Source organism: Clupea harengus, chromosome 23, assembly GCF_900700415.2.
Source record: "Clupea harengus chromosome 23, Ch_v2.0.2, whole genome shotgun sequence".
Classification (NCBI taxonomy): Eukaryota; Metazoa; Chordata; class Actinopteri; order Clupeiformes; family Clupeidae; genus Clupea; species Clupea harengus.
The window spans coordinates 25,193,699-25,203,491 of NC_045174.1; the positions used below are offsets into that span (position 1 = coordinate 25,193,699).

Sequence of the window (9,793 nt, forward strand, 5' to 3'; positions counted from 1 at the left end):
CTCCAGTCCTTCTTACTGACTCTTTAAACCCTTTTGTTTGACTAGATTGGCACTGATCAGCAACTAGTCAAACAATCTGCAGGTGAGCTTTCAATTAGGGAAAGCCCGACCTGCCTAGTCCCCAGAACACCTCCCCAGGGTCCTAAAGTCTGCCTTGTATAGGCCTGGTAAGGAAAATCACCCACGCTTAAACCAAGTGGAACCCAAATGCAGCTTGGGGCACCACAACACACACAGCATTTTATTACGCCTCTTGGGGTACGTTCGTCGTAGGATTGAAGCTAAGTTAATCAATTGGCCTTTTAGCCCGTTAAGATTAGCGAGCTGATTGAGAACAGCAAATATCGGTTCGTTAACGGCTGACCCGCATCCTAATCATGTGGTTAATTTCAAGCAGGCTAAAGTTATCATGGCTTTTGCGCGTGCACGTCCTACTTCAAAAGGCAGCAAAGGTCGATCACCAAAACCATGATTTTCTAACGGTATAATGGTTCTAAACTCAAAGAAAAGGGCTCTTTTTTTCTCCGCTGGCGAGTAGGAGATGAACATGAACGCTTATGAAGAATACAAGACCATAATCATGGCAAAATTCAACACCACCACCGCTGTGAGAGCAAGGTGTGTTGGGATGTTTATAGGGTGATATCTATGTATGAATACCTGACGCCAAGTGTCAGCTGGTACAGAGGTTTCATCTTCCGGTTTGCATCTGCATGGTTGCTAGTTCAAATCCCCTCACCTCCATCCTCAATGTAGTTTTACATTCCCTTGGAAGTCGTTTTGAATAAAAGCGTCTGTTAAATGACTAAATGTATTAATAACAAATAAAATAAATTGAAGCAGTGAAAATAAATTGTCTGTATTTCTCTCTATTCTTATCATGAGTCCACCGTAATCATTTTCTACAATAATGATATGCTATGGTGTACTAATAACACTCATATAATTATGAGTGCTTTGTTCTCCGCATCACCGACACTACAAAAATGTACCACTCGCAAAAAAGCGCAAGACAGTCAATGTGGTGTTTGCAATAAATGACTCGAGAAGGTCTTGTAAATTAATGATTCCTTGTCGGCTGAATCGGTAGCGCTCATACAAGAATAATGGATCTTGGCGATCGCAAAGAACTCTCTCCCTCCGCTAATCTAACTCTAATATCAGTCCTTGGTCAATGGGATCCCTCCTTTTTCCGGGGGTGTGGCAAGCTTATCCAGCTACACTTAAGTTAGCCTGCCCTGGAGCAGGTTAGTGCTAATCGATATGTAACTATGGTGATTTATCAAAAGTTGCTTCCACGAACCAAAAAGAGGGGCGTTTTTTATCTTAGCCTGAAAATTAGCTCGCTAACCGTTTAGCGAGCTACGACGAATACCCCCCAGGTACTGCCTGCTTAAACGCCCTCTTACAACTCTCTCTGAACACACACACACACACACACACACACACACACACACACACAGTAACAGTAAAATACATACATATATTCACACACACACACACACACACACAGAGAGAAAAACAAACACATATATACGTGTGTTCACAGAAAAAAAACATACACATTTTTGCACACACACATACTATAAAATAGGGTGATATTTGAATTGAATGAAACCCAAAAGGACTGTATTACTGGTTGTGAAATAGGTGACAATCGCCACAGGTCTGTCCGGTTAGAACAAGAACGGATGCCAATGTTCCAATGATGATTGATTTATTTCCACACACACACACTCAGTTAAGACATGAAGTGGTTGATGAATGAATGATGCCTGTGAATATAATTATCCCGTGTAAAGGGACTTATATCCACATTTGAATCCGTGTTTGAACCGTCAACTGACTGATAGAATCCGTGAAATGATAGACATGAATCCGTGGTTTCTATTAACAATACAAATGACAAATATATACAATTAAATACAATAAAGATGATATATACAACAAGAATGAAACAGTATATACACTATGAATATTACGGCTATGATTAACTACGGATATGTTCCTTTCACACCGTGCCGCGTAACGGTGAACATTCCATTATCTCCCGTTACTAACATTAACTGATTGAAGTGACGGTAACAAGTGAAATACAAATTATACAGATGACACATATCACAAACACTCACATTCTCAATGACGCACGGCAAGAATGAAAGTGAATGTCTCTGATCGTGATATTGTCCGATGTGCTCCTTGATGATGACTTCTCCAACACCGCTCGACTTGACCCACAACTTGGCCAGAGGAGGGTCGGCCTTATATAGTGTAGATGAAGGGGAGCCTTGAAACCGTTTAGAAACTGTTGGGGTTTGACCAAATGGTCAGTGAAATTCCACTGTGCACGAGCCCCACGGAACTCTGGGATCAACTGATAGGCTGACCTTTCATGGACCCCAGGTCCCGTGAGTGGCCGGCACAGTAGGGGTGCACAGCTGGATGCAGCTGGTGAAGCAGCCTTTTTAACAGCCGCCCTCAACTTTGCGTAGCAAAGTTGTTGTCCATGAAGTGAGCCAGTTGCATCCTGCAGGAATGATGGGAGTCTGATGGCAACGGGCCACGTGTAGGTCCGGTCCTCGACCTGGATCTGCGCTGTCCGTATGCTGATGAGGTGTAGTTTGAAGCAACCACACCTGTTGAAATATAATGCGGCCTGGAAAGCCGCAAGCTGATGGGTGAAAAGTCAGCCATTCTGGAAATGACTGAGTTGCTGCGCCATCTTCGGCACTCAGCACAGCCGTGCTGGTGCTTCCTGACGGCCTGTCTCCCCCTCAAGATCCAGAACCGTCGCCGTAGCTCAGAAACCACCCTGTCCGGGCCTGAATGCATGAGCCGGCTGTCACCATCCTGGATAATGAGCTTGGTGATGGGGTGATGAGGATCCAGCACTATGGGGTGCAATGCGACCTCCTCCAGGGACTCACACCTGCGGAGCCGCCCCCCCACACGGATCAGCTGGACCCCTGAGTCGAACTCTGGAGCCAACGTGTGCAGTCTGCTGGCTGCAGGGACAGGTTTCCCTGTAGAAAGAAGAATGAATTCCTCCGGGAAGCAGTCTCTCTGAACTGTCCGGAGGAGAGCAAGCTCAGCTTGCCTGACGTCCTCTGCTGCGGGGTCTGTGGGCGTGGCCGCCCCATGACATGCTCTGATAGAGGCCTCCAGCAGCTCTTGGTAGCTGCTGAAACCTCCGGGATCTGGAAGAGACTGAGCAGAGGTCACAGAGACGTTACCACAGAAGATTGACTTCCGCAGGTTAGCAGGCTCGTAGAATGCTGACCCGTCTCTTCCTGCTGACGGGGAAGGCTTCTTCCTTGTGCCTTTGCTGCTCCGTGCCTCTGCACGGATGGACTCCTGACGCAGCCGTTTCCCAGTGCCACACCGGGGACCAAGGACGGACTGTTGGAGTGCTTGATGAGGCAGGCGATCCACCTTCACTCTGACTGTCTTCTCCTCCTGTGACCTGACAGTGGCTGTGTCCTGCTTTGACCATGTGATGAGCTTCACATTCGGGGAGGGCAAGACATCCATCTGCCAGGGCTGAGCCATGTGATGAGGCAGCTCAACTGTTGGAGGATGAGTCCCAGTGAGTAGACACTGAGGGGTGGAGGACTGATGCAGGGGTACCTTGAACGGGCCTTGCAGTGTCCAACCCAGGCGAGTGTTCAGTGCAGCCGGTCCACCTGGTGGGCCTAGGTGCACTCGCTCAACTGGGGTGATGAGATGAGGGTAGTCAGACCCGATGAGGAGCAGTGGTTGGGCCTGACTGAATGACTGCAGGGGCAGACCTCTGAGGTGATGATATGCCTTCTGCAGGGCTTTGAGCGGGTATGAGTGGGTGGATAAGCTAAGCTTTGCTGAGGTGAAAGCTTGCTCTATCCTGAACCGCTTCTGAGGGTGACTGGCTGATGCCACGGAAAAGGAAACTGACCTCCCTGGCACAGACTTGCCGTCCTGACGGATAGTCCGGAGTGCCAGATCCTCCTTCCGTCCTTGAAGACCCAGTTCCTGAGCTGCACTGTGAAGCAGCATTGTGCGCTCGGAACCGTCGTCCAAGATGGCGTACGTCTCCATCTTCCTGTTGCCATTGTACAAGCACACCTTCACCAGCTTCAGCAGCACACTACTACCCCTCCTGGCAGGATCAAGGTAGTACGTCACTGGCTGATGAATGGCGGGGGCTGGCTTCTGCGGTCTGATGTTCAACTCGTGCAGCACTTCCAGATGCGTCAGATTGCATGTCTGACATCTGGCCTTGAGGTAGCACTGCACTGTTGGATGATCTCTCCCACACCTCCGGCACCGTTTCCCTGTCTGGATCCAGCTGACCTTCTGATCCTTTGACAGCACTCTGAAGGCTGTGCACTGGTTGAAGTAGTGCTGGATGCTGTGGCAGAACGGACAGTACTTCGGTGGCTGCTCTGGCTTCCGTGGTGAGGGCTGTGCTGTCTTGGTGGGCTCGACTGCCTTAACAGGTGAGTCACACCCAAGCAGGACAGTGGTTAAGTGCACGGCTGGGCTCTGATTCGACCTGGCGCCTTTCTGGCGGTCAGGTGGCTCTTCCAGCGGTGCTCTGGAGTGGATGAATGGCACCTCATCCTGCTGAACACGGACCTCCTTCTCCAGCCAGTAAGAAAAGTCCAGCAGTGTGGGGATTGGTGTCCGAATGGGGTCGATGTAGCGTTTGAACTGGATGCGCAGGTCATGTGGAAGCTTTGACAGCAGTCGTGACACATGTGACCCACACTCCAGTTCTGTTCGCCCTTCTTTCCCCAGCTGGTCCAACATCCCCACAAGGGCCCGCACCTTTAGTGCGAACAGGCGGAACCCCCTGCTGTCACCGCTCTTGACTGGAGATTCAGCAAGGACCTCGTTGATGCGCTGCAGAGCCAGCCTGTGTGGCTGGCCATACAGCTCGGTGAGTGATGCCATGGTGTTGGTGTAAGGATACCGGCTGTTGCAGTAGGAGTCTGCTATCAGCAGAGCATCCTCCAGCTTCAGGTGGTCGACCAGGATCTGGTACTTGAACCGCTCAGTCGCATCCGCAGGCAGGATGTTCTCCAATGCCAGCTTCAGGCGGGCAAACTGGCGGGGGTCTTCATCTGTGAAGCACGGGATGTGAGGCTTTGGTCCTCTGTAGGTGCTCTCTCGTCGGGGAGGGGTAGGTGGCCCGTCGTAGGGACCCTGCCCTAGTGGCCTCAGTCCAGCAACCGGGTATGATGCTGGGTTGTAAGGACGAGCTGATGAGGTGCGAGGAGGGGTGAATGGCACCATGTACTGCGGTGTTGGTACCTGAGATGGCGGTGCGTGAGCAGCTGGGCTGTGCTCTGGACGCATATGCATGCTCCGCATATGATCAGTCAGCTCAGCCACAAACTGTTGAGGTGGATGATGTGGGCGTGGCACCTGCCACGGAGACGTGTCATCATCTGGTTGGACCACCAGCTGAGAATGATGAGACGTAGTCCACGGCACACCTTGCAGGTCATCCACTGGCTGAAGGAAGGGCTGCCTGGTTGTCAGCGGCGTGGATGAGAAATCCGGGAAGGGAAGCCTTGAATAGGATACCCCACTGTCTGCGACGTGGGGTCGTCCTCTGGATGCGGCAGCGAAGCTGGTGGTTGGAGCTGGTGGTGCATCTGATGCACGTGGTGAGAGGGCTTGGACAATTTGCTGCATATCAAGTCTTAATTGTTGATTGTCCTCCCGCATCTCCCTGAGAGCTGAGAGGAATGCCTCTGGGAGTGGGCTTGACTGCTTCTGTCCAGCAGGTGGGGCTAGAGCGTCCACATGGCTGGGACTGATGGCTCCACCAACGGCTTGGTCTGGGAGTGCGTGTGTCTGAAGTGGATGAGGCCTCCAGAGCTTCACCGAGTAGTCATCCAAGCAGCGGGGCTGATGACCAACACGGCGAGCACGAGTGTTGTCTCTTGGCATTGACATCCTTAACTGTGGTAATTGTAATATCCGGCTCGAAGGACCATATAAAATAGGGTGATATTTGAATTGAATGAAACCCAAAAGGACTGTATTACTGGTTGTGAAATAGGTGACAATCGCCACAGGTCTGTCCGGTTAGAACAAGAACGGATGCCAATGTTCCAATGATGATTGATTTATTTCCACACACACACACTCAGTTAAGACATGAAGTGGTTGATGAATGAATGATGCCTGTGAATATAATTATCCCGTGTAAAGGGACTTATATCCACATTTGAATCCGTGTTTGAACCGTCAACTGACTGATAGAATCCGTGAAATGATAGACATGAATCCGTGGTTTCTATTAACAATACAAATGACAAATATATACAATTAAATACAATAAAGATGATATATACAACAAGAATGAAACAGTATATACACTATGAATATTACGGCTATGATTAACTACGGATATGTTCCTTTCACACCGTGCCGCGTAACGGTGAACATTCCATTATCTCCCGTTACTAACATTAACTGATTGAAGTGACGGTAACAAGTGAAATACAAATTATACAGATGACACATATCACAAACACTCACATTCTCAATGACGCACGGCAAGAATGAAAGTGAATGTCTCTGATCGTGATATTGTCCGATGTGCTCCTTGATGATGACTTCTCCAACACCGCTCGACTTGACCCACAACTTGGCCAGAGGAGGGTCGGCCTTATATAGTGTAGATGAAGGGGAGCCTTGAAACCGTTTAGAAACTGTTGGGGTTTGACCAAATGGTCAGTGAAATTCCACTGTGCACGAGCCCCACGGAACTCTGGGATCAACTGATAGGCTGACCTTTCATGGACCCCAGGTCCCGTGAGTGGCCGGCACAGTAGGGGTGCACAGCTGGATGCAGCTGGTGAAGCAGCCTTTTTAACACATACCTCACATATTATTCAAAACGCACGGCCCAAATTTGTCTCTAAAGTTAGCCAGGTTTAGGATGAACTTTGACCTTTTCTGTTTGACTCATTAACAGTCTTAATCCTAACCGCCTCTCCCTCATGCTGGACACTGACGACTGAGGTCTATTTAAAAAAAAAAAAAAAATGTAATTGAATATAGACTATGACAGGTTTAATTGAATATAGGCTATGACAGGTTTAATTGAATATAGGCTATGACAGGTTTAATTGAATACAGGCTATAACAGGTTTAATTGAATACAGGCTATAACAGGTTTAATTGAATATAGAATTACAGGTTTAATTGAATATAGAATTACAGGTTTAATTGAATACAGGCTATGACAGGTTTAATTGAATACAGGCTATAACAGGTTTAATTGAATATAGGCTATGACAGGTTTAATTGAATATAGAATTACAGGTTTAATTGAATATAGGCTATAACAGGTTTAATTGAATACAGGCTATAACAGGTTTAATTGAATATAGGCTATGACAGGTTTAATTGAATATAGAATTACAGGTTTAATTGAATACAGGCTATAACAGGTTTAATTGAATACAGGCTATGACAGGTTTAATTGAATACAGGCTATAACAGGTTTAATTGAATATAGGCTATGACAGGTTTAATTGAATATAGAATTACAGGTTTAATTGAATACAGGCTATGACAGGTTTAATTGAATACAGGCTATGACAGGTTTAATTGAATATAGGCTATGACAGGTTTAATTGAATATAGACTATGACAGGTTTAATTGAATATAGGCTATTACAGGTTTAATTGAATATAGGCTATGACAGGTTTCATTGATTACAGGCTATTACAGGTTTAATTGAATACAGGCTATAACAGGTTTAATTGAATATAGGCTATGACAGGTTTAATTGAATACAGGCTATTACAGGTTTAATTGAATATAGACTATGACAGGTTTAATTGAATATAGGCTATTACAGGTTTAATTGAATACAGACTATGGCAGGTTTAATTGAATATAGACTATGGCAGGTTTAATTGAATATAGACTATTACTGTCACTGACACGCCCCCGTTGGTTTCCACTCAGGTCGGACTCACACGCAGCTGTTGGAATGCGTTGATCCGGCAAGGTTGACGCATCCCCATTCACTTTGAATGAGGTGACATCATCCTTTGCCGAACTGAATTTTGGCTCCGTTGGGTTCCGTTGCATTGCGTTTCATGCGTAGCTTGCGGAAACAGTTGAAAACTGTTCAACTTTTCGAGAGGCAATGCCTGCGTCAGCCAATCAAATTGCCTTTTATGCATAACTGTCAGCACAGGCGCTAGCCAATCAGATCGCGTCTTATGCTCACGTCTGAAGAGCGGGAAGCTCAAAAAAAAAAGATGGCAGACGAAACTCCGTAGATGGTTGTATTTGTACCTAAAAGTTGTTTGTTTGACTTTTTTTTTGCTTAGATTTTTTAAAAGTTACCGAGAAATAGACACTGTACAATGTAAAAACCCCTTTATTGTAACTGAAAAATACATCTGATAGGATTTGCGAGGTGTCTGACCCACCTATCTAATGTTAGCATGCTACTACTCTGGCGTGATTGGTTTGTTGACCTGTCAATCTCACTATAACATCTCTGGTATCAACACAACCCCAATGCGCTAGACTCCTCCTCCGCCATCCGTTGGATCAACGCATTCCAATGCAACCGTGTGAATGTGCCGTCACTCGCCTCACTCACCTGTACCGCGTTCGCACTCACCGGAATACTGATCACTCACACCTGTGTCCTAATCACCCACACCTGTCATGGTCACTACATATGCCATGCACTCCCTTCACTCTGTGTCTGGTATCGCACTATAAGGAGTACACTGATTCTCTTGCATCCCGACGTTGAGGAGTATTGCTTTCATTCAAGTCCTCGTTTGTTATAGTTTATGTCATAGCCTTTGTTATAGTTTGTTTCTAGTCTTGACTAGTCTCAGTGACCTCACTGAGCCTGTGCAAGGGTGCGATCTCATTGGCCAGATGTGTCTGTGACCTCACTGAGCCTGTGCAAGGGTGTGATCTCATTGGTCAGATGTGTCTGTGACCTCACTGAGGCTGTACAAGTGTGCAATCTCATTGGTCAGATGTGTCTGTGACCTCACTGAGTCTGTGCAAGGGTGCAATCTCATTGGTCAGATGTGTCTGTGACCTCACTGAATAATTGTATCAATTTTACCCACCTGTCAAGCTGGGTAAAATAAGTGTTTGAAATTCTACAAGAAGATACGTTCAAATAACACTAAACCAAAACACCTGACAGTCACGCAGTGTTGTTCAGATACACTGATACACTGTGGTCACAGACACATCTGTCACAATGAGATCTGATGGAGATCATTTCCAAACACTGTTAATGACTTAAGAATATAATAATCAAGTGCCTTGTATTATTAATGACCTTATATGAATCATGTACTTATGTAAGCAGGAACATGGCTTTTCTGTATTTCTGCGTGTGTGTAACTTAGAATATTAGGTGCCACTTAGTCTGCATATGTACAAGAGCATGTTTAGACCAGAAGTGATAATAAGGGACGAACTGTGCTTCTTCCGACCTTGTGCAAAACTTCCATCCTTGCCTCGGACGTCAGAAATCCACCACGTGGTTATCCCTGCTGAATGCCAAACTTCTGTCTATATAAACCTTGTGCGATGTGTTTAATATTGCTTCACTTTCAGCCTTGTGCTGGGAGTGAGCCCTATTGCAATTGTTGTTTGTCTAATAAATATACTTATATGCAGCTCCGGAGTCCTGAGGTAACTAGGGTGCATTTTCACCTATCAAGATCGCACCCTTGCATAGGGTCAGTGAGGTCACAGACACATCTGACCAATGAGATGGGGCGGCAGTGGTACAGGAGG

At 46.6% G+C, this 9,793-nt stretch overlaps 1 protein-coding gene across 2 annotated transcripts in view; it reads right to left on the bottom strand.

Moving 5' to 3' along the window:
• LOC105893500 (chymotrypsin-like protease CTRL-1) overlaps positions 1-7,047 on the bottom strand; it is a 15,061-nt gene extending 8,014 nt beyond the window's left edge. The window contains exon 1 of one of the 2 annotated variants that reach the window (XM_042703248.1): positions 6,876-7,047. The gene's annotated coding sequence lies outside the window, so the exon portion shown is untranslated. Of the gene's footprint in view, positions 1-185; positions 231-6,875 lie in introns of those variants that run through there. The other variant, XM_031561134.2, reaches the window with a different exon arrangement.
• Between the last annotated feature and the right edge of the window lie 2,746 nt (positions 7,048-9,793).